The sequence below is a fragment of the Wyeomyia smithii genome, chromosome 2 (genome assembly GCF_029784165.1).
Source record: "Wyeomyia smithii strain HCP4-BCI-WySm-NY-G18 chromosome 2, ASM2978416v1, whole genome shotgun sequence".
NCBI classification, from domain to species: Eukaryota; Metazoa; Arthropoda; class Insecta; order Diptera; family Culicidae; genus Wyeomyia; species Wyeomyia smithii.
The window spans coordinates 95,102,638-95,123,124 of record NC_073695.1 but is presented as its reverse complement, the minus strand read 5'-3'; the positions used below and the strand labels follow the sequence as shown (position 1 = coordinate 95,123,124).

Sequence of the window (20,487 nt, the reverse complement as noted above, 5' to 3'; positions counted from 1 at the left end):
TTAATACGCTTAAACTCTTTTCATCTGGACTAATTAACTGGATTTACAACTGATAGTTTTAACAAATCAGTTTTCATGACCTGGCTTATAATTCACGTTAATTTTTTTGTTTTTAATATTGTTACTATTCTTCCAACTTTTTCCTAAGATTCTCTGTCAATTCTGACAAGCTACCCATTCCGTCTACAGATTCGCCTACACATTTCGGTTGCTCAAATTAATAGACCAATATCATCCACCGAGGTTAGCCCAACAGTGTTGATTAATCCTCAGTCAGTTACTTCAATACTGGTCCACCGGATGCTCCGGATTTACCTTCCTCGACTCCCAACACAGCTGGGTTTACTGCAGTTCAACGATAGACATTTTCTGATGTCCGCACCTTCACCTGTCAAATTCAACCGTCCTGACCTACGAACACTTCAACGGTTCTGCTTGTCCACTGCTTCTGGTTTTTCGCATCGATTAAGAATACCAAGTCCCAGGCTTGGATGCATTCCCCTGAGTAGCAGCGAGCGCGCACCGACACGCAAAAACTTTTTCGTATTGCTACTCAGCGACTACAAAAGAGTACGCGAGCTCCTACTTGCAAGTAGGAGTACTCGACTAAAATTGCTCGGCTAGGAGGAGTGCTGAGCAGTTCACAAAAAATAACCCAGTTTTATTTTTTTTTAAATTGTCATTTTTGATTTGGCTGAAACTTTACATGGATGTTTCCATAGGCAAAAGATGGCATTTTGTGCTATTGGATCAATTTTTTGAAACACTCATTTTTGAGAAGCTATTGAAAAATACTATTTTGAGAAGGTATGAATGGTTACAAATACTTTTAGAGAAAACGACAAATTTGTAGATAATAGTGTTTTATTTTCGAAAAAATAAACACCAAACATTTTATTTTGTGAAAAAAAAAGTTAACAGGAAAATCAAATATTAATTAAAAAAAAGTTATGATACTTGAAAAAAAAAATTTGGAAGGACAAAATTGTTATCAACAACTTTTCCAAAGACACTATGCAAATCAAACAAACCGTTTTGACTGTAAAAATATTTTCAATTTCCCATAGAGTGCTCTATTGGAAATTAAAAATATTTCTACAGCCAAAACGGTTTGAATGGTTGGCATAGTGTCTTCGGCAGAATTGTAGATGACAATTTTGTCCTTCAAAAAAAATATGCTTCTCGAAAAAAATTTAAGAAATGAATTATTTTTCAATGTATCACAACTTTATTTTTAACGTTTTTACTAACCAATAAAAGTTTCCTTTTGATTTTTTTTTCAAAATTTTTCAAATTTTTTTAATAATGTATATTTTTTTCGGAAAGACAAAATTATTATCTACAATGGAGGTAGTTCGGCTTTCTCGGTCTTGGGAATCAAACGACTAAATAGTGTTTATCCTAACGTTTCGACCTTTGATTTAGGCCTTTTTCAAAGGTTACTCTAATTTAAAATAAAATCAATACATATACTAATAACTAACAAAAAAATGAACTTACACTCTAGTCTGTCGTTTTTCGTTTAGTAAAAATGCATAGTGGTCAGTCGGTAAAATAATTCGTCGGTTTAGATGGGCCTATTTAAACAAACATATACGGTTGGGTTAGCACAAACATAAATTACACGGGTAAATATAATTTAAATGATTGGATAAATAAAAAACATGTACATAACATAGGAAAAATCACTCTGGTTGAAAACTGATCGACCTCTAATTATTCACTGTAACGGACAATTCAAAATGGAGTGGGAGGTTTTGCGATGAATTGTACTATGCATCTGAAATGCTAGCATCTGTCGGACTATCTGTTGGTCTATTGCTCTCGTGAGCGATTTGTGATCTGCGAGAAACGGTGTTTGCGTAAGTGTGAAGAATGCCTGCGTACGTGGTATTGAGGTTGTCAACGTCTGTGCGGAAGTTAACTGTGTTGGGTGTGTTGTAGATGTGGCACATTTCGAGTATAGGGAGATCCGTAGAGCGGTAGCTACGATCAACTATTTTAGTATTGCTAAGGTTGAAAGTGTGTTGGTGATCAATGATATGTTGAGTAAGAGCTGTTCTTTGCTCACTTGGATGGTGTGGGGATGCGGATAGTTTATTGATGTTGGACCTGTGTCCACTAATTCTAGTTTTCAGATGATTTTTCGTCATCCCTATATACGATTTCTCACAATTACTACAAGGAATCGTATAGATGACATTGCTCTGTTGTTGTGGATCTATGGGATCTGTGACTTGCCTTAGCAAGTTTCGGGTTGTTTTGGTGGTTTTTAATGCTATCTTAACTAGAGGGTAATCTTTTTTAAGGATGCTGACGAGAATCGAGCTGAGTACTGGTATGTTAATCATCGAACAGTAGGTGGTTTCAGGAGCAGTGCTGTCGCGCGGGCAGATGTTGGGTGGTGGCGTTGTCGGTTGAGAAAACGATTGTGTTGTTCTATTGATGAGGCGGTTGATGAGAGCAGATGGGTAGCTGTTACGACGGAGGTGCTGGAAAATCGTCTGTTTATGCTGTGTCGTGGTGTTGTTGGTGGTCAGGCTGGTTACTCGCTAGATGAAATTGGAAGCGACGTTTATTTTCATTGAAAGCGGATGGAACGAGTGGTAACTTAGCAGCAGTGCTGATGAAAGTCATTTTCCCCGGCAAAATTCTTCGAAAATTACAGCCAATTATTTTCAATTTTCACTTCCAATGATCGCAGCACTCTCTCAGATACACTAGATTTTCGTCCTAGTAACGTGCTGTTATACTCAAATGAAATAGATCGCGTGCATCGTTCACGGTCACGGAATAAAATTTGACGACAAATCCAACCAAACGATCTTCACTTCAAGCGAAAAAGAAAAACAAACAGTCCACTCAACCAAAATAAACCTCACCGAAACACTTTTTCACTGACACTGACCGATGCCTTGACAATCTTCGTTAACTGATAAACTGATTTTGTTGTCTTACTTACATCGCATGAAATATAATGAGGTGTTTTGACAGTTCACTTTCATGCAAAAAGCGAGAAAGGAGAGCTATGAAAGGATTGTAAAAAAATAACGTTTATGGATGCTTTTTTTCACCTTCACTCAAGAGTGTCAACAAATATCAACCCTGTAGCAGACGTCCGGATGCAATGGGCTTGGAGTACCATTCTGTGCTTAGTGTTTGTTGTGCGGAACGGATAACCTTTGTGTCTAGATACGGCAGAGCTACTTTCTTACTTCCATCGTGAATTGGAGATTTGGATGAAAATCGTTGAATATGCCAAGAGTGTTTAATGTTTCTTGCTTTGGTAGGGCTAGTATCAGGTCGTCTACATACTTTTTGAGAACCAGGGGAGTGAAACTTAGTTTTCGGGCTGCGTTGCAAATAAGGTCCTCCATCACCATATCGGCCAGACCACTCGTTCCATCCGCTTTCAATGAAAATAAACATCGCTTCCAATTTCATCCAGCGAGTAACCAGCCTGGCCACCAACAACACCACGACACAGCATAAACAGACGATTTTCCAGCATCTCCGTCGTAACAGCTACCCATCTGCTCTCATCAACCGCCTCATCAATAGAACAACACAATCGTTTTCTCAACCGACAACGCCACCACCCAACATCTGCCCGCGTGACAACACTGCTCCTGAAACCACCTACCGTTCGATGATTAACATACCAGTACTCAGCTCCATTCTCGTCAGCATTCTCAAAAAAGATTACCCTCTAGTTAAGATAGCATTAAAAACCACCAAAACAACCCGAAACTTGCTAAGGCAAGTCACAGATCCCATAGATCCACAACAACAGAGCAATGTCATCTATACGATTCCTTGTAGTAATTGTGAGAAATCGTATATAGGGATGACGAAAAATCAGAATTAGTGGACACAGGTCCAACATCAACAAACTACCCGCATCCCCACAACATCCAAGTGAGCAAAGAACAGCTCTTACTCAACATATCATTGATCACCAACACACTTTCAACCTTAGCAATACTAGAATAGTTGATCGTAGCTACCGCTCACAGTGGTCTGGAACTGCATATAGTCGGAAAAAAGTCAATTTTTCAACTTTATGCATCGAGCAAGCCCTCTTCGGGAATCATTTCTGCGGGGTTCAAGCTAGTGAAAAATCTTCAGAATGTACGGATTGTTAATGGTGTCATACATTTAACAAATTTGAGAAAGTAGGCTTCTTGTTCATTCACGACTTCTCTATTTTCACGTTGTTTGCCCAGGTGATTTATTACAGAATGCAGAAGTAGTAATATATGTTACAATAGTGTCGAAATGATTATATAGCCTTACTCTAGCATTCTAACAACTTCAGATGTTCTTTTCAAAGTTGTTTCATAGAAATAAGCCCTCCACAAAATAAGTCTAATGAAATACTTGGCACTCCAACTTTATGTAGAGTTTTAAATGGTATCCCCGCCGATACCCGCGCTGAGTCAAAAACTAAAATGTTCCCTCGTGTTCATAGAGACAGGAACAAAAAAGGTTTCTGGGCAATTTTTGCCGAAACGTTCACAATATCAAAAACAAAAAACGAACGTGCGACGCGCAAGCGGCCATTTTTTAGCAAGTAATGTTAGCTTAGAACGCCACTCATAAAATTAAAATTCAAACTTCCTGGATATTAATAGCCGTTACGCATACCTTACCTATGTTTGATATACCTGGATCGTGAAATTCGAGATATTTCGGGTTTTTCCTCCTAAAATGCTATAAGTAGCCGCAAATCATGTTTTTTTAAGATTAATTGCTAAATTTCTCAAAAAACACATCAGATACTAACTTCATGTCCAAGAAAGAGTTTCTCAAAATACTATTCTCTACAAACTTTCTTAAGACATTATCCTTCTATTTTGCTCCCTTGAGAAGTTAGCGATAGCGCCGCCCTAGTGGTGAAATTTTGAACTACATAGCCATTGCCAAAAGTTGACCAATAGTTTCAGGATCAACTTTCGAGAAGAAATCGTTTATCTGGGAGGCAACCCTTAGTAGTTATTAATTTCGCCCTGATTTCAGTCCTTTCCAACCACTGTGCGCTCTACGGATCTCCCTATACTCGAAATGTGCCACATCTACAACACACCCAACACAGTTAATTTCTGCACAGACGTTGACAACCTCAATACCACGTACGCAGGCATTCTTCACACTTACGCAAACACCGTTTCTCGCAGATCACAAATCGTTCACGAGAGCAATAGACCAACAGATAGTCCGACAGATGCTAGCATTTCAGATGCATAGTACAATTCATCGCAAAGCCTCCCACTCCATTTGGAATTGTCCGTTACAGTGAATAATTAGAGGTCGATCAGTTTTCAACCAGAGTGATTTTTCCTATGTTATGTACGTGTTTTTTATTTATCCAATTTTTTAAATTATATTTACCCGTTTAATTTATGTTTGTGCTAACCCAACCGTATATGTTTGTTTAAATAGGCCCATCTAAACCGACGAATTATTTTACCGACTGACCACTATGCATTTTTACTAAACGAAAAACGACAGACTAGAGTGTAAGTTCATGTTTTGTTAGTTGTTAGTATATGTATTGATTTTATTTTAAATTATAGTAACCTTTGAAAAAGGCCTAAATCAAAGGTCGAAACGTTAGGATAAACACTATTTAGTCGTTTGATTCCCAAGACCGAGAAAGCCGAACAACCTCCATACCAGTCATTCCGGTCGTATATTCTTTCCATTATCTACATTTTTGCCAAAGACATCACACCGATAAAACAAACCGTTTTGGTCTATAAGAACATTCTTAATCATCAATACCTTCCCAAAATAGCATTTTTCAATTGTTTCTCAAAAATGAGTCCAAAAAAGTTCCAAAAAAATCAACCAATAGCACAAAATGGACTCTTTTGCATGTAAAAATGTCTATGCAAAGTTTCAGCCAAATCAAAAATGGTCGATTAAATTGGTTGCCCTTTTTTTTGGAATTGCTCTGCTTGATAAACTGTGCACGGGGTTTTGCTTCATGCACCGACAACCGCAGTGGGGTGAAGAATATGTAAAAGATCGCAACGTATAGGGTATCGGACTGCTTTGGAAAGTTTTTTTTACAGCAGTCTAATGGAAAACCAGCCGCGAAGTAGTCCGATACCCTATTATTTTTTGTCCCTCTGCAACCATCGCAAAGCATCTTGAAACAATTGTCTTCGGCTGGTCGTTCTCGCGAATAAGGGAGTAGGTACACACGAGTACACACGAGGAGAGTAGACAGGAGTGTGTGCATATGATCTCGGGAGCGAATGCGAGCAAGAAGACAGCAAAAGAACGAGAAATAGCTTGAATGGAAAATTCTTCAGTATGTGATAGCGGTAGCAACAAGAATCTCACATGAGGTGTTGCATGCTGCTTACAAGCCAGACTAACAACACTGATCCCCTCCCGCTTGTCGAGAGCGTCGGCATATCGGACTGCTCCTCTGAGAAACAGGTTGAGACCTATGGCTTTCGTACTTCCGTACTCTCCTGGTATGTGTTTTGAAGGATTTCGTCGGTGAGTCTCCAGTCATCACTGAGATAATTCAGCGTCTCCTTAACGGACCTCACCATTCGCTCCTAGATACCGCCCCGGTGCGGCGCTCCCGGCGGATTGAAGTTCCACTTTGTTGTGGGGCTAATCCACGCTTCAGCACAGTCATTATTTACCTGCTTCAGAATTCCCAGTATCTCCTTGCTCGCTCCTTTGAAGTTCGTCCTGTTATCTGAAAAGAACTCCTCTGGACATCCACGCGTACAGATAAGCCTTTTGATTGCCATCAAGCATGATTGCGAGAATAGAGAATGCCCGATTTTCAAATGGACAAATCTGATACTAAGGTAAGTGAACAGTCATGCAGCAGTGGTCATGGTTTGCAGCAGTGGTCATAGTATCTGCTCAAAATAATCGAGTACTTTTGTCGAACAGAAGGTCTTCCGCAGCCTCCTTCCCTAATGACGCCGTTTTGGTCCAGCATAGGAGTTAACGATTTTGCAACATCGTGACTGTTTTTATTGCGACAACAGGTCGACAAGAACCTCATCATCATCACCATACTTCTTAGTAGTCTCCTCCACCTAGAGAATCTTAATTTTTGTAAGATTTGGATCACTGAGACCATTGTATTGATCTTTTGTGGTATAGAACCTTGCTCCGTCGGGCTTTAACGCGAGCCATCGAGAGGGTACAACGGTCAATTCCTTGCAAGACCGCCCGAGGATATCCGGCACAAGCATGCCAGTGTGATCCGTGAACATGTGTAATTCTGCTGAGTCAACATCTGCCCAAGAAGAATCTCCGACATATCAACGTGGAAATCTAATCATCTCTATCATCGGCTATAGCCCGATCCACCGCTTCCCGTTCGTCAAGCAGTTATCGTCGATTACTTTATCCCAGAAACAGCCGGAAAGCCAGAGATCTTAAATTTTTCCTTGAACCGTGAACGGAGCAAGAAGACCCAGGGGATCGAAGAACCCCATGACGCAGCTTAGAACTATTCTCTTTGTCGGTCGCCGGTTGCCAGTTAGGTATTCTTGCAGTTGTTCGCGATGTTCCGTTAAGAACAAAAACGTATCCTGACAAGGGCTCCAGCCGATTTCCAACACTCTATTGTTCCCAGTCGATTTCACCCGACCGAAATGGACATCTCGAGCAGCTTCATCTTCTCCTAGACTTTGGCGAACCTTCGGGGAAAAGCCCGCCTTCGACTGAACGAACGCGACTTCTCCTATTGAACGATCGTGACTTCTTTGGCTCGATGAATCGCTTCTTCTTCAGAGTCGACGCTATCCATTGATTATTTGTGATATCGCCCGGGTGTTTGCTGTATTCCGCACTTCTGTTATTGGCATTATCACTATCGATTTTTTCTGTTTGGTATCTGTTTGGTTTCTGTTTGGTATCGTTTAGGATCCTCAGCTCCTTCACCGTATAAAGTCGAAATGAAGAGTGGAGTGGGTGCAACTAAACGAGATAACCGAACATTTCGATACGTTCAACGATATCCGTTTGAATTGACATCAGTTCCCAATTGCTGTTGCAAGAAAAATGCGTACTTTGTTTGTTTTACCGTACAGTACAATTTCAGGTCATCGCCATAGAATAGTTATGAGCAAGTTAACATTGTTCAGCAACGGAAGGAGATGGAAGGGAAGTTAAGCTTGGAGTGCCTACAAACCAATACTGTGTCTTTATTCCCGATATCCTAGAGGTCAAACGGGTAATTGGGTCACTAAAGAACAATCGAGCCCCAGGTAAGGACAGATTACCGGCAAAGCTCTATAAACGCAAAGTGGCACTAGCAACGGCACTCCACTGTGTAATTTCTAGGATTTCAGAGAAAGATAAATTATCAGAAGAATTGATGAAAGAAGTCATAGGCCCCATCTATAAAAAGGGCGATCGGCTACAATGCAGCAACTACTTTGGCATAATGTTGATCAACGCCGCCGTTCAAGTCCGCCGTTTTTCTCTTATAGTAAAAGGATTCGTAGGGCAGTTGTTTTCAAGGCAGCGTATGATACAATCGATAGAGACCAGCTATGGCAAATGATGCATGGCTACGGTTTTCCGGTTAAACTGACACGACTTATCAAAGCTGCTTTGGATCGAGTGATGTGTTACATGTGCGTATTAGCGACACTCTCGAATCCCTTTAGAGCACGCAGAGGGTTGAGACAAGGAGATGGACTACTCTGCACCTTGTTCAACATTGCTCTGGAGGGTGTAATCCGACAAGCGGGCATCGAAACGAGAGGCACGATATTCAGCTATGGTAGTCAACTCCTAGGATGCTTAGAAATTCTGCGACGGTGGAGGCAATCGCTAGACGCTAGACTTGAAGTGGAGGCTAGTAGAAAACCAAGCATATGAAAAGAATAGGCACGGAGAGGTTTCCACGGGTGGTGATTCTGGAAGGCAATATCCTCGAAGCGGTAGTTGAGTTCGTATATTAGTGATCTCTGGTAATCACTGACAATAACACGGGTAAGGAGATCCAACGACATATATGTACAAGCTTTGTTCTTCACAGGACGCTTTGATTCAGGAGCAAACGGTGCTTCACGAAACTGACGATGTACAAAACCCTAACTAAATCTGTAGTACAGCATGGACTTGAAACCGTGACGCTGCTCATGGAGGACATACGCGCAATGGCCGTATTTCAATGGAAAGTGTGGACAATATTTGGCGAAAAGTGAATTACTTGGAAAGATTCCCACGGTGTACCTGACGAAAGACGGAAGGCTACGATGGGCCGGACTTGCCGCGAGGATGCCGGACGGTATTGCGGTAAAATCGGTTTTCTTCAAGAACCCCACCGTCACCAGGAACAGAGGGACCTAACGTGCTAGACCTAACGGCTTGACTAGGTTGAAGTGGATCTGCGAGTGTCGAGACGCCTAGGATATTGAACCGAGCTGTTCCTATCTGAGCATAGGCTTCTACAGCGCTACTTAGTTTGCATCGCGGTTACTTTTTGGCAACTTCATTGAATTGGATCCATTTCTGGCAAGTCATTGAATTGGATCCAACTCGTCTCCAACTCGAGGAAGTCGAGATTCGGTATCATGTAAGCCTTCCAAAAATTTGTGCTAATCTGATTCAGCCAGATCGATGACAGCAATGCCTTTGCTTCAACGTCAGGATTTACTGCAACTTTGAAGGACATAAACGAAAGAAAGATAAGGTTTTCCGATAAGCCTAACAACCTCCACATCGTCTGTGCTCAGGCAACGCGAGCTGCATTTGTTCAACAGTGATGATCAAAAATATTTTCAAAGGTGAAATGGTTTGTTTGAGTGGTCTGATGTCTAAAAATAAAATATTTATCATCCGTTTTATCAAATTCAGTGTGACGTACTTCAATTAATGGTTTCACTAACCTCTGATGAGGAAGCCATTTGAAAAATTGGGCTTGATTCCGATTACAGAACCAACAGTATTAATCGTGTCAAGATGCGAAATGCCACGTATGTTAATTGAGTGCTATCAACACACTGCGGATGAAAAATAATGTGCCATTTGTTGCTTTTAGATTCCTTAATTCCCCCATCAGAATACATTTGTTGGCTGTCACTGCCAACAAATCCCCATCGGCATATTCATTAAAAACTTTCAACTGAATCTTGACGGCGTTCAGCACAATCGTGTGTACGTGCGAAGTCTAAAGAAAACCGTTTTCGATGGCTTCTTGCGGCTTGTTGAAGTCTAAACTTTCCGATGAAACAATGGCGAATATTGAACGTGATAGAATTTAAGCGTTAATTTTACGCCACGGTGAGCCGAAATGATTTTCGTTCTTATTGGGGCGCTTTAATTTGCTCCCTCTACCTGTAGAAAATATAATAATTTAAACACACCGGATGTCGTAACATTGAAGTTTTGTCAAAGATTCGAGTACCCAACATATTCGTTGTTCTGAACAATTTGTTTAAATTAAAAATTTATTCTATCAAACGCACAATGCAAGTTAAATTTCCAAAAAAACTTCCAACCAAAAGCTAACTTTTAATCATCTCATTAGGTAAGGAAGTCTGCCAACAAATTTACGCTATCGTTTCTCATTCATACGCACTTACATATTTATATCGCCGTTCCAGCAGAATAAGGAACTGGCAGTTGACTCGTGCTAAGTATGCGCCCCATTTCTTCGCTTTTGGCAAACTCCTGATTGTTCTAATACACTTGAGGAAAATTTGCATTTAGCAGTGCCGGAAAGGCGAACTGTGTGTTTGTCGGAAATGTACGGCCGAACGGAAAATCGAGAGAAGTAAGCCCCTAGCGAAGCGAAGGGGAGCCGAGCAAATAAATTTGGTTAAGCGTGCTTCAGGAAATTAATGGAAACGGCACACTCACACACTCCACGGTGATTTCAATGACGTTACGAGGAAAAGAGCAGCTGTTTTCTTTTTTCTTTTTTTTTTGGGTTGCAAATAGAGTCATACTTTACAGCACGAGACAGACGGTTGCGATAAGCATTAACCTTGGAAATCGGAAAACAAAAGAAACAAGTCCTTAATGTGTTGCTTCATTCTACTGTTTAATAAGCAATTGAGTTGGTATAAACTGGAGGAATTCAGCTAGTCATTAATTCTTTTGAATATCATAATAGCTAGATGTCATGCAAAGCTAGTTTTCCGAGTCAAGTTAAATATATTGAGCACGAATTTCAAACGAGGCTGAACGGAGTCAATAGTATGAGTTCCATAGCTAGGTCGAAACGTATTCACTGCTATCAAATTATTTTTTTCAAACGATAAGTTTGAATCATAATGCATGGACTGAAAAGTCTTTGGCTTGAAAATGTGGCACCTTGGCAAGCGGTTCCACTCAAATAGAGAAATAGAGTTGGAAACGACCGATATTTTGAAGGCTTTAACGCGCTGTACTGAAAAGCTGGCATCGAAATGTGAAAGAGAATTTACGCGGTTTTTACGCGTTTTTTTACGTGGCACGTATTCCCGCGTAAAAAGCGACTTTAGTGTACTCTAAATGGTGATTATATCGAAGAATATTCAATTTGAGACGAAAGTTTTCCAAATTTTGGGACCGATAGTTTAAAATGAACTTAAAATTTCATTTACTACCGCAGCATTTTTACCATTCCAATGAACACTCGAACACTAGTATAAGGATTTTAAGGAGGAAAGTTCCGCAAAAAAACTGTGTTTTTTCGTGTCCAACGTACAGATAGGGCATCGCAGTATTCAGCAATTGTTTTTCTTTAAAATTTTCCACAACTTTGCTGAAGGAAGCAATCTGATATATTGAAAATTAGAAAAAATATATTTTCTATCTAACTGTAAGGTGGATTGATCGAAAAACCGAAAACGCCAAAAGTAAGGCCTTGTTCAATGAAACAATTTTGCTGAAGACATTGAGTACATAAAATCAATTTTTCCAGTCAAATCTACTGTGCACTGTGGGATTTTCAAATAAATCTTTCCACCAATCGTAAATGTCTTGAAATATAACCCTTGGAATGTGTGGAAAGTATTTTGGAAGTTATTTCATAAAATGGTGGTTAAAAAATGTGCTTTACAATAAGTACTTCGTCGGTTTTATACCACTTTTTTGTACTTTACGACCTTCAAAAGGGCATTAAAAAAATGTACAGTACGATGATTTTAAAATTTTGAGCAGAGATTCTGGACGTCATAACAAAACGAATGGTGTACTCAGATTCTTTGGTGCATTTTGTTTTATAATAACGGTCTGTGAGAGCACCGTAGTATTATTTTGGCAGATATCAATTTTTTTTTTTTTGAAAAAAACGCGTCTACGTGGACACTATTACCCTCTCCCCCTTCCACGGACAAGCGTAGACATTTACGTACCCCCCATGAGTAGTCCACGTGGAATGTGGACGGCCCCTTTGGTGATTGCAGAACCCCGAAAAATTTTGCATCACCAAAAATGGGCAGATTTATGTAACTCTATCTCGAGATTCCGGAAACCAAGATAGGTGCGATTTGCACCCGATCAAGGGGTCAAGGGTTTGTGTTCGGCAGACAGCACAGTTCGGAATTCAACCTCAATGTAGCGCTAGTGAGCATGGAGTTTTGAGTGCTTTGAATGCAATTTAGCTCAATATTCCCACGTTGCGATATTCAGTAAAATTATTTAAAACTTGAATCGAACGAACATAGAGATACGGGGCCGGAATCAACAGAATACTATTAGTATCTATTGAATTATTTCTACATTTTATTTAAAAATTATCGCTCGAAACTCAGTGCACCAAATTTAAACCGCCTAAAGACACTAAAACTGTTCATAGAAAACCAATTTCAACCAACTTTAAATGAAAACTGAACTGTTTTTACATTTTCCTCTGAGAGTTTTTGTTGTGGAGTAAGATAGCCTCAAAAAAGTTTGAAAATTTTAGTTATAACCCGTTGTATTTGATTAATGGGTAAAGAACAAAGAGACTTGAGACTGATTTCCCAATTTACATTTAGTATGGGTATTCATATCGAGCTCGTATACAAATACCAAGCCGTAAAAATACTCACCTCCATTGACGAGTAATGGAAGATACACAGTTTACGACTAGGTATTTGTATAGAAGCTCGATGTGAAGACCCCCAGTAAGTCAACTGAATTATCAGAAGCAAAAACGAACACTTGAAATGAAATGATGAAAAAAACCAAATGACCCAAAATTGGAGAAACCCGAATGTTGCTTTCTTCTTTCATTTGGTAGCGTATGAATCCTTCCCATTATCTTCGATGTTACAGTCAACTGATTTACCGCAATAAGATGAAAACCCCAAACGCTCAAAAGAATAATGCGCGATCGTCGCAAGCGTTCTCGGCTGAAAGCTGCGATTAGTTTTCATTAAATACCCGCTTCGGAAAGACGCACGCAGACGGAGAAGATGAACGTGATTGTTTTGATATTTTGTAAGTGAAAATTTAGTGAATTTTGTATTGCAGTTCTAATGCCTTGGTAGCTGAAGAAAACACAAATAATATGATGGTTTTGAAGCGATAGCCAGCTATAAATAAACGTGTCTACAGAGTGAATGAACGAAGTGCGAAAATTGGATGAACGATACGAAACAAATTCTAGAACTATGTCTTCAACATTCTGTGTTGGTGTAACAAAAACGCATCTGACCGGATTTAAGGGCAAATGCCCCGGGCCTTCCGACACGAGGAGCCCCCTTAGTCTTTGGCTCGACGTGAAAACTGAGTAGAGACCTTTTTTTGCGCCTTCCAGCGAAGCAAGAAAGTTTAAAAAAATTCCCTGCCCCTAATTTTCAAGGAAAAGAGAACCCCACGAAAATATCTGCCCCGGCCCCCCCAACACCTAAATCCGGCCCTGGTCCCACCTGCTGAACTATATGTTTCGTAGTTTCTTCTATCATATTTTTCAGTCAGTTTAATTTTCTATCTTCATCGCTACATGTACCCTTAACCAAAAATTTAAAAAAAAATTACTTAGGCCGTTATGAATTTTGTTTTCATTTTATGTCACCTCCTCCTTCAAAAATTGAAAATTGCAGGGGGAAGAAAAAAGTTCTAGCCGTTTTGTTGATGTTTTTGGTTCTTCGCAGCGTATATGCAAATGTTAGCAACAAACAAGTCAGTGACAGCGGGAGTGTTGCCAAACGGCAACTTGTATACAAACTTTTATCAAAGATATTTTTTCCGCCTCGTTATTAATTATTTTTGCGACTTTCCGATTTTCATAGTTATCCGGAAAATTGCATAGATTTACTTAGCAAAGCTGGTTCTTGTCTAAAAAAAGTGACAACTAATCATCTCGCTATGCGGCTAGTCTTCTACCAAAACTGTCGAACTTTTGTGGTTCCGGTCTGAAGAAAAAATAACTAAATGAATTACTTCATCAGAAGTGTCTAAGCTGTGCGATCCTCTTTGCATTACCCCACCACGCAATTTTCTCATGTATGTGATTGAAAAGATTATTCAATCTTTAGGTTAGCCAACCTGATTTGTGTCGAAGCTGAACCTGGCGGTCCGCATACTTTCGTTCCGGATGTCCGGTCAAACGTCTAGGATCGTGTTTTATATACTGAGGCCGTTGAAGAACTCAGGATCTTTACGGTTCACCTAGCGAGCTGAGATGCCGCAGCTTGCATGTTCGTACGAAATTTGCACTCAGTATGACGCTGATTCTCCCAGACAACCAGAACCACAGACTAACGGACGTAACACTGGAACCTAGCTCCATCGCCACAAAAAACGTTCATTTCAAATTTTCAATCGAATAACAGTCATCGCGCTAAAACGTCGTCTGGGGCGTAGTCATGCAATCTCATACATATTTTGAAGTTCCCCATTTGACACATGCAGTAACGCTGGCGCTGATGTCGAAATACATGACGCAGCGCGAACACGACAGCAGATGGTGCTAGTGTTACTAACAGTCATGGCATACTCATCGTGTGTAACGAAGAGACTCATATAATTTGCACAGAACACAGAAGCATGTTGAAAAAAACGGATGAGTTGATTATTTTTTTCGTCTGTGGGAAGCAAATGCACACTGTGTAAAGAAAGCCAAATATGCAACATCAGAAAGCTTGTATTGTGAAGAATAAATGCATAAAGCTCTCGCAGAGAGACTTTCTCGATTGCAACTGATGAAATATAGATAGCGCACATTTATTGCTCATTGATAAGGGCACTATGATGAAAATTCTAGCTGATTGAAAACTTTTCTGGCTGTTTCCCTAATAACCTGTTCTGGGCTCTGCGCAATGCTCACTGTGCTATGCTCACTGAGTTTTTCATTATCACGGTGCAGGTCTATGAGAAAATTTAGCCCAGACACAGTTATTTTATTCAACAGCACGCAGCTTTGGCTCGCCTACTCATATGTGTAGTTATATTCCACACTCCCTACGCGCAAAGGTACCGCTCAATAAGGTTGTGCTTTTTTATTTGCTCATCACAACGCCTACTAACTGAAGTGATGTAATTTATGTGTGTAATTTATGTGTTGAAAAATGCACAAAGATGAGTAAGTGTACAAGACTGGTTACTAACGTAAAGTACGAGAATCATTAAAACGCTGATTTTATTGAAAATATGTTCGACGTGTTATGTCTGTTAGTCTGTGCTAGAACCTTGGGCCTTGCTCCTCGTCTAATTTTTTACACTGCTGCAAAAATTTACTTGAAACCCGTGGAAAAGGTCGTAGAAACGAGAATCACAAGAAGCTCTTATTCAATTAGAGTAAAAATGGCTGAGCTTGGGTAAAAAGTTGGTCCCCTAAAGTTCAAATACACTATGTAAAACTGCTCATTCTTGTTTGCAAGCATTATAAAATTTGTTTTTTTTTTTCCTTTATAAAGGTAGTTTTTAGCGACAGGCTGATTCACCACAATAAGAACCGGAAGTTATAGAGTTCATACCTTACACTCATTTACACTCTTTCAACGATACGCACATTCGCAAATACAGCACTTCTACTATTGTTATCGGTTTGGTATTCTTTTTACCACAGAAAATTCAAAAATAAGCATGTGGAAAGTAATGTATTTATGTAGATGTAATATATAAAATTCTAGTAAATAACGTGATTTTTTTTACTGTTCACTCTTTTTAGGTTAGTTATTGTACATTTGAGGTGTATTAAACTGCTTTCTCTACAAAAAATAGTTTAAATAAACAAAAATTCTCTGACTATTCCTCCTTCCACGCAAAACGGAGTAGCTACGGCTCTGCTACGAACTACATTGCTTCACGGATGCTTCTGAAAAGAGATATGTATCATTTGAAAAAACTGCGATTTTCGAGCAAACCAAAAATATCGTTTTCCTTCGATTTTTAAATGAAGAATAAAAAATTGCTTGAAATATCCTAAATGAAAGTTTGCCTAATTGGAGAAATGTCATTTAAAGTATTTCGAGCAGTTTTTTTATTTTTTATTCAAAAATCGAAGGACAACGATGAACATTTTTTCAAAATCACGTTTTGTTCAGAAAATTCTCTTTCGCTCTTTCTGCTGATATAAAAAAATCAGAAAACCGTGTACTTACCTTGAGCTTGGAAGGCATACCCAATCTAGTTACTATTATTCAGCAGCTTACCCAGGGTTCTAATTGGAGACAGGTTCGAACCACAGCAAATCTAGTGGACTGCCTATCGAAAAGTACTGAGGTAGAGCAAATAATGCAACACAAACAGTGAATGCATAGACCAACCTTTCTTCTGTGACAAACCAAATACAGGCCTCAATTTATTCTTATAATCAGTCCTCAATAGAGAAATAACAATATGCTACTGAAATGAAAATGACCACCTATTACATATGAACAAAACAAATTCATTCAGAGCACTCTATATTGCTTAGGATTACCGTTCAATATTTGTGATGTGATTCGTGATGACTCACAGAGCTGGTGAAGAAAAATGAATCACCGGAGAAATGTCGTCCACAGAATAAGATGATGCAACAAAATGCTTCATCGCATTACACAGTAAAGCTCCAATACACAGCTCACTAAAGAACGTACAGTTAAACTCTTCTCTTAAGAACCCTAATTTTATCCTTGACTCAACTGACGAGTAGTAAATCTTAAAGGATTATAACATAGGCGTGTTCAACCAATAGCAAGATCAATTGAGCCGTTGCGGAACAGAATGGTCTATGTGCCATCTAGCAAACTTTTCAGGAGAAGCAATTTCCGAAAAATTTCTGAATAAAATTCTGTTCAACGGATTCTTTTAAACAAAATGTTCTAATATAAAGGTTATGAAGTGGTTTAAAGTGGTAATACATAAAATTAACAGTTTTTTACGAAACAAATGGTTTTGTCTATCTAATGTACATTAACCACTCTGACTTCATATATATTCACTGGAATCCTCGAATCGTTTCGGAACAAAGTGGTCTATGCACACAAACCTGGTAAATGACAAAGAAAATGACGGTAACTCGTATAAAATGCCTTACACCTAGTGTCACATGCTATATGATACATATAGCATGTTACTTGTAAGATGACACGTGTAACATTACATGTAACACAACATGTTACATATCACATAATATTTAACATGTCACATTTTCCATGTTACATTACGTGTAACATGGTACTTATCACGTGTGACATGTACAGAACAAGTGACATGTTACTTATCACATGTAATATTCTACATGTTACGTGTTACATAAAAGTATCACACCGATTTATGTACATAGACCACTCAGTTCCGAAACAAAATGGCCATTCTGTTTCAGACGAAATTTCAACACGGTATAAATCAGCTTTGAAGTTCAATTTTTCGAAATGTTGTTAATTTCCCAACTTCAGCTTCTTGAGTAGATGCGGTTTATGAAAAAAAAAAACTCATTTTCGAAAAAAATGGTCTTTAGACCACTCTGTTCCGCAACGGCTCAATTCATCATCGGCCTCCCCGCATAATCAATAACCATGAAACGTGCCTAACAACTAGTTCGGGATATAGTTTCGACTGTATGGGGTATCGTTAAACCATAAGGATTATCATTCGTTCATGTTTATTCATTATGCGGGTCTCCATGCAGAACCATTCTCACTGCTGCCTACGATCAGGCAGCGATTTTGGCCATTTCGTTATTCAGCATTCTTCCGGTGCACAGTGGTCCAGCAAGGCAAAAACTGGAGGGACAGTGGATACCAATGGCAGCGTATAGCAGCCACAACTGTGGCAAGGCTATGGATAGCGCACTAGTTGCAGCGGATCTCAGCATCGATAGCGACTGATGCAGTGAGGCACTTTAGTGAAATGCAGTCTCTGTGCAATAGTGGGCACTAGTAAATGCATTCAATGAAAAGTTGACTCATTTTGACAACATGTGAGCCGTCTAGTTTTGAGTGTTAAATCAGCTTTTCACTGTTTATTTTATCACAACGAATACTATGTTCGCACTGTCAGTGATAACGAAAAGATGTAATCGGCATCTTATCCGATACTGAATTGAACAACAAATTGTCCTTTCCAGGACGAAATAAAAACCTGATGATTAAAGCGTTAATGTTTTCTCTTGAGTTAATTTACATTTCTAAATTTGTAAAAGTTATAAATTTTACTTTATTTCCGCCTCTCAGAGCGTACTGAATTATCTTTTCCTTCAGTCATGAGCACGACATCCGAAAAAATTTATCTCAAAATTTAAAAATTGTCAAGCCCCAACCATGACAAGCAACTTATTATATTATTGAAAATAGTCAATCCTTGTTGAAGCGCAAAATTCGATTGATCTGATTAGTCAACGTTTATTTACTAGAAAAAAATGACTGACACGCAAACAGCCGGGTTATCTTTCTTGTAAAAGCATTCTACTTCAACCTTGCGGTCGTGGCTTTGTACACAACCCTAATGTTTTTAGCTAAAAAAACGATACTATTGTATTGAAATATTATTCAGAAGAAAAAATATATACATGATGTTAGTAAGTTTTCGAGTAGTCAGATTCGCACCTACGGTATTTGATTATTTCTAGGTTGTCTTTTATCGGCGACGCCTACATTTGCCGCAGAAAAACTCGTCACATATAATGATCTACCCTTCAAAGGCAACAGAGATGTTTATTTCGATTGGAAGCTCATAGAGGCATGGGCGCAACTACGGGGGGCTAGGGGGGGCTGAAGCCCCCCCTAGAACGTGTTTAGCCCCCCCTAGAATTTCCCAGAGAATGATTGTATTCAATATATATATACATTCCATGCTACTTATCAGAGCATCAAAATCAACACAAATTGAGATGTCGTCATTCATTGGCTAAAAACTAGTTCTGCACCCAGGATCGATTCTCAACCCTTGCTCTCTTACTCACCTTACCAGTCAGAGGAGAGCTGTAGTAACTCGTGTTGTGTCAAGAAGTCGCCAGTTTACTCGGTTTTGGGCTGTGTTTCACCAGTTTCCCAGACGTCTCATCACTCGCAAGTCTCTTTCGATGTGGTCGAGCTATCATGCACGCAGCGCCCCTTAATTTCTTGTGCCAGTAGGGTTGCTGAAGAGAAGTGGTTTCACATGATTGTCGTCCGGCATTCTTACGATGTGACCGGCCCACCGCAACCTAATGTCTTTCGCCAGGTTTGCAATGGGGTTCTCTCCAAGCAGCGCTTGTAGCTCATGGTTCATGCGCTGTAGCCATTATCCGTCGTCCGCTTGTGCTCCAACGTAGATAGTCACCTTCTGTTCGCCGATAGGCACCTTCTGTTCGAAAATATCAAAAGGACTTCCGTAGAGGACGACCGGTTATCAGGGTTTTGTAGTTTTTTGTATCGAAGTGGTCATGTCCTATCATCATCGTGATTGGTGCGTACGTTTGTAATGTCTGAGAAGAACGGGCCGTCGTTGAGAACGTGGTCAATTTGTTTTGCTGTACGTTGGTCGAGGTTAGAAGGGACTTTGGACTGCTAATCCGCGGGAAGCTGCGAAGTTGGTGCATACCCGGGCAGGAGAGCATAACAAAATCATGACTCATCAATAGTATATTAAGCTATGAGGACTTATCGTGTAATTCGAAAGATATTCACGTCTCAAACATGCATATGAAAATATCATAACATTTCGATATCATATCTCGATATGCCTTCAATAAGATATTTAAGTTGATTTTAAATATCTGATTAAAAGTAAATTTTTAAGTGAAAATTGTTCGTCATTGATTATTTATAACATATTCAGTTATGCATTCAGTTCAATAAGTTGAAAATATTGAATCGGTCATTTTCGAGATTTTCAATGCAAATTATTGGTTTGTTATTGAAATATCAAGCTTTGTTATTCATATAGTCTTGGAGGAACAATATTCTGGTATTATTTTTTGTTATTTTACCAACTATGTAAACCATATTAAAATCAAAATGAGGTTTATTTCCAATATCTGGTTGTGATATTATAATGATATTTTGTCCTGCTCGGGTAGCAGGCTGTGCGGGCCGATAACCGGCTTTTATAAGTCTATCCTTACGTTCATGTCCCCAACGACGATCTTGATATCTCTACGCAAGCAGCTAT

The 20,487-nt window shown here is 39.4% G+C and overlaps 1 protein-coding gene and 2 pseudogenes across 1 annotated transcript in view; 2 read left to right on the top strand and 1 right to left on the bottom strand.

Moving 5' to 3' along the window:
- The window catches only part of LOC129724676 (uncharacterized), a 36,166-nt gene extending 17,102 nt beyond the window's left edge, over window positions 1-19,064 (top strand). Inside the window, exon 6 of the mRNA XM_055679760.1 lies at window positions 18,965-19,064. The gene's annotated coding sequence lies outside the window, so the exon portion shown is untranslated. The remainder of the gene's footprint in view (window positions 1-18,964) is intronic.
- LOC129719765 (uncharacterized) lies at window positions 1,773-2,585 on the bottom strand (annotated as a pseudogene).
- LOC129719764 (uncharacterized) lies at window positions 3,416-5,247 on the top strand (annotated as a pseudogene).
- Window positions 19,065-20,487: the final 1,423 nt, after the last annotated feature.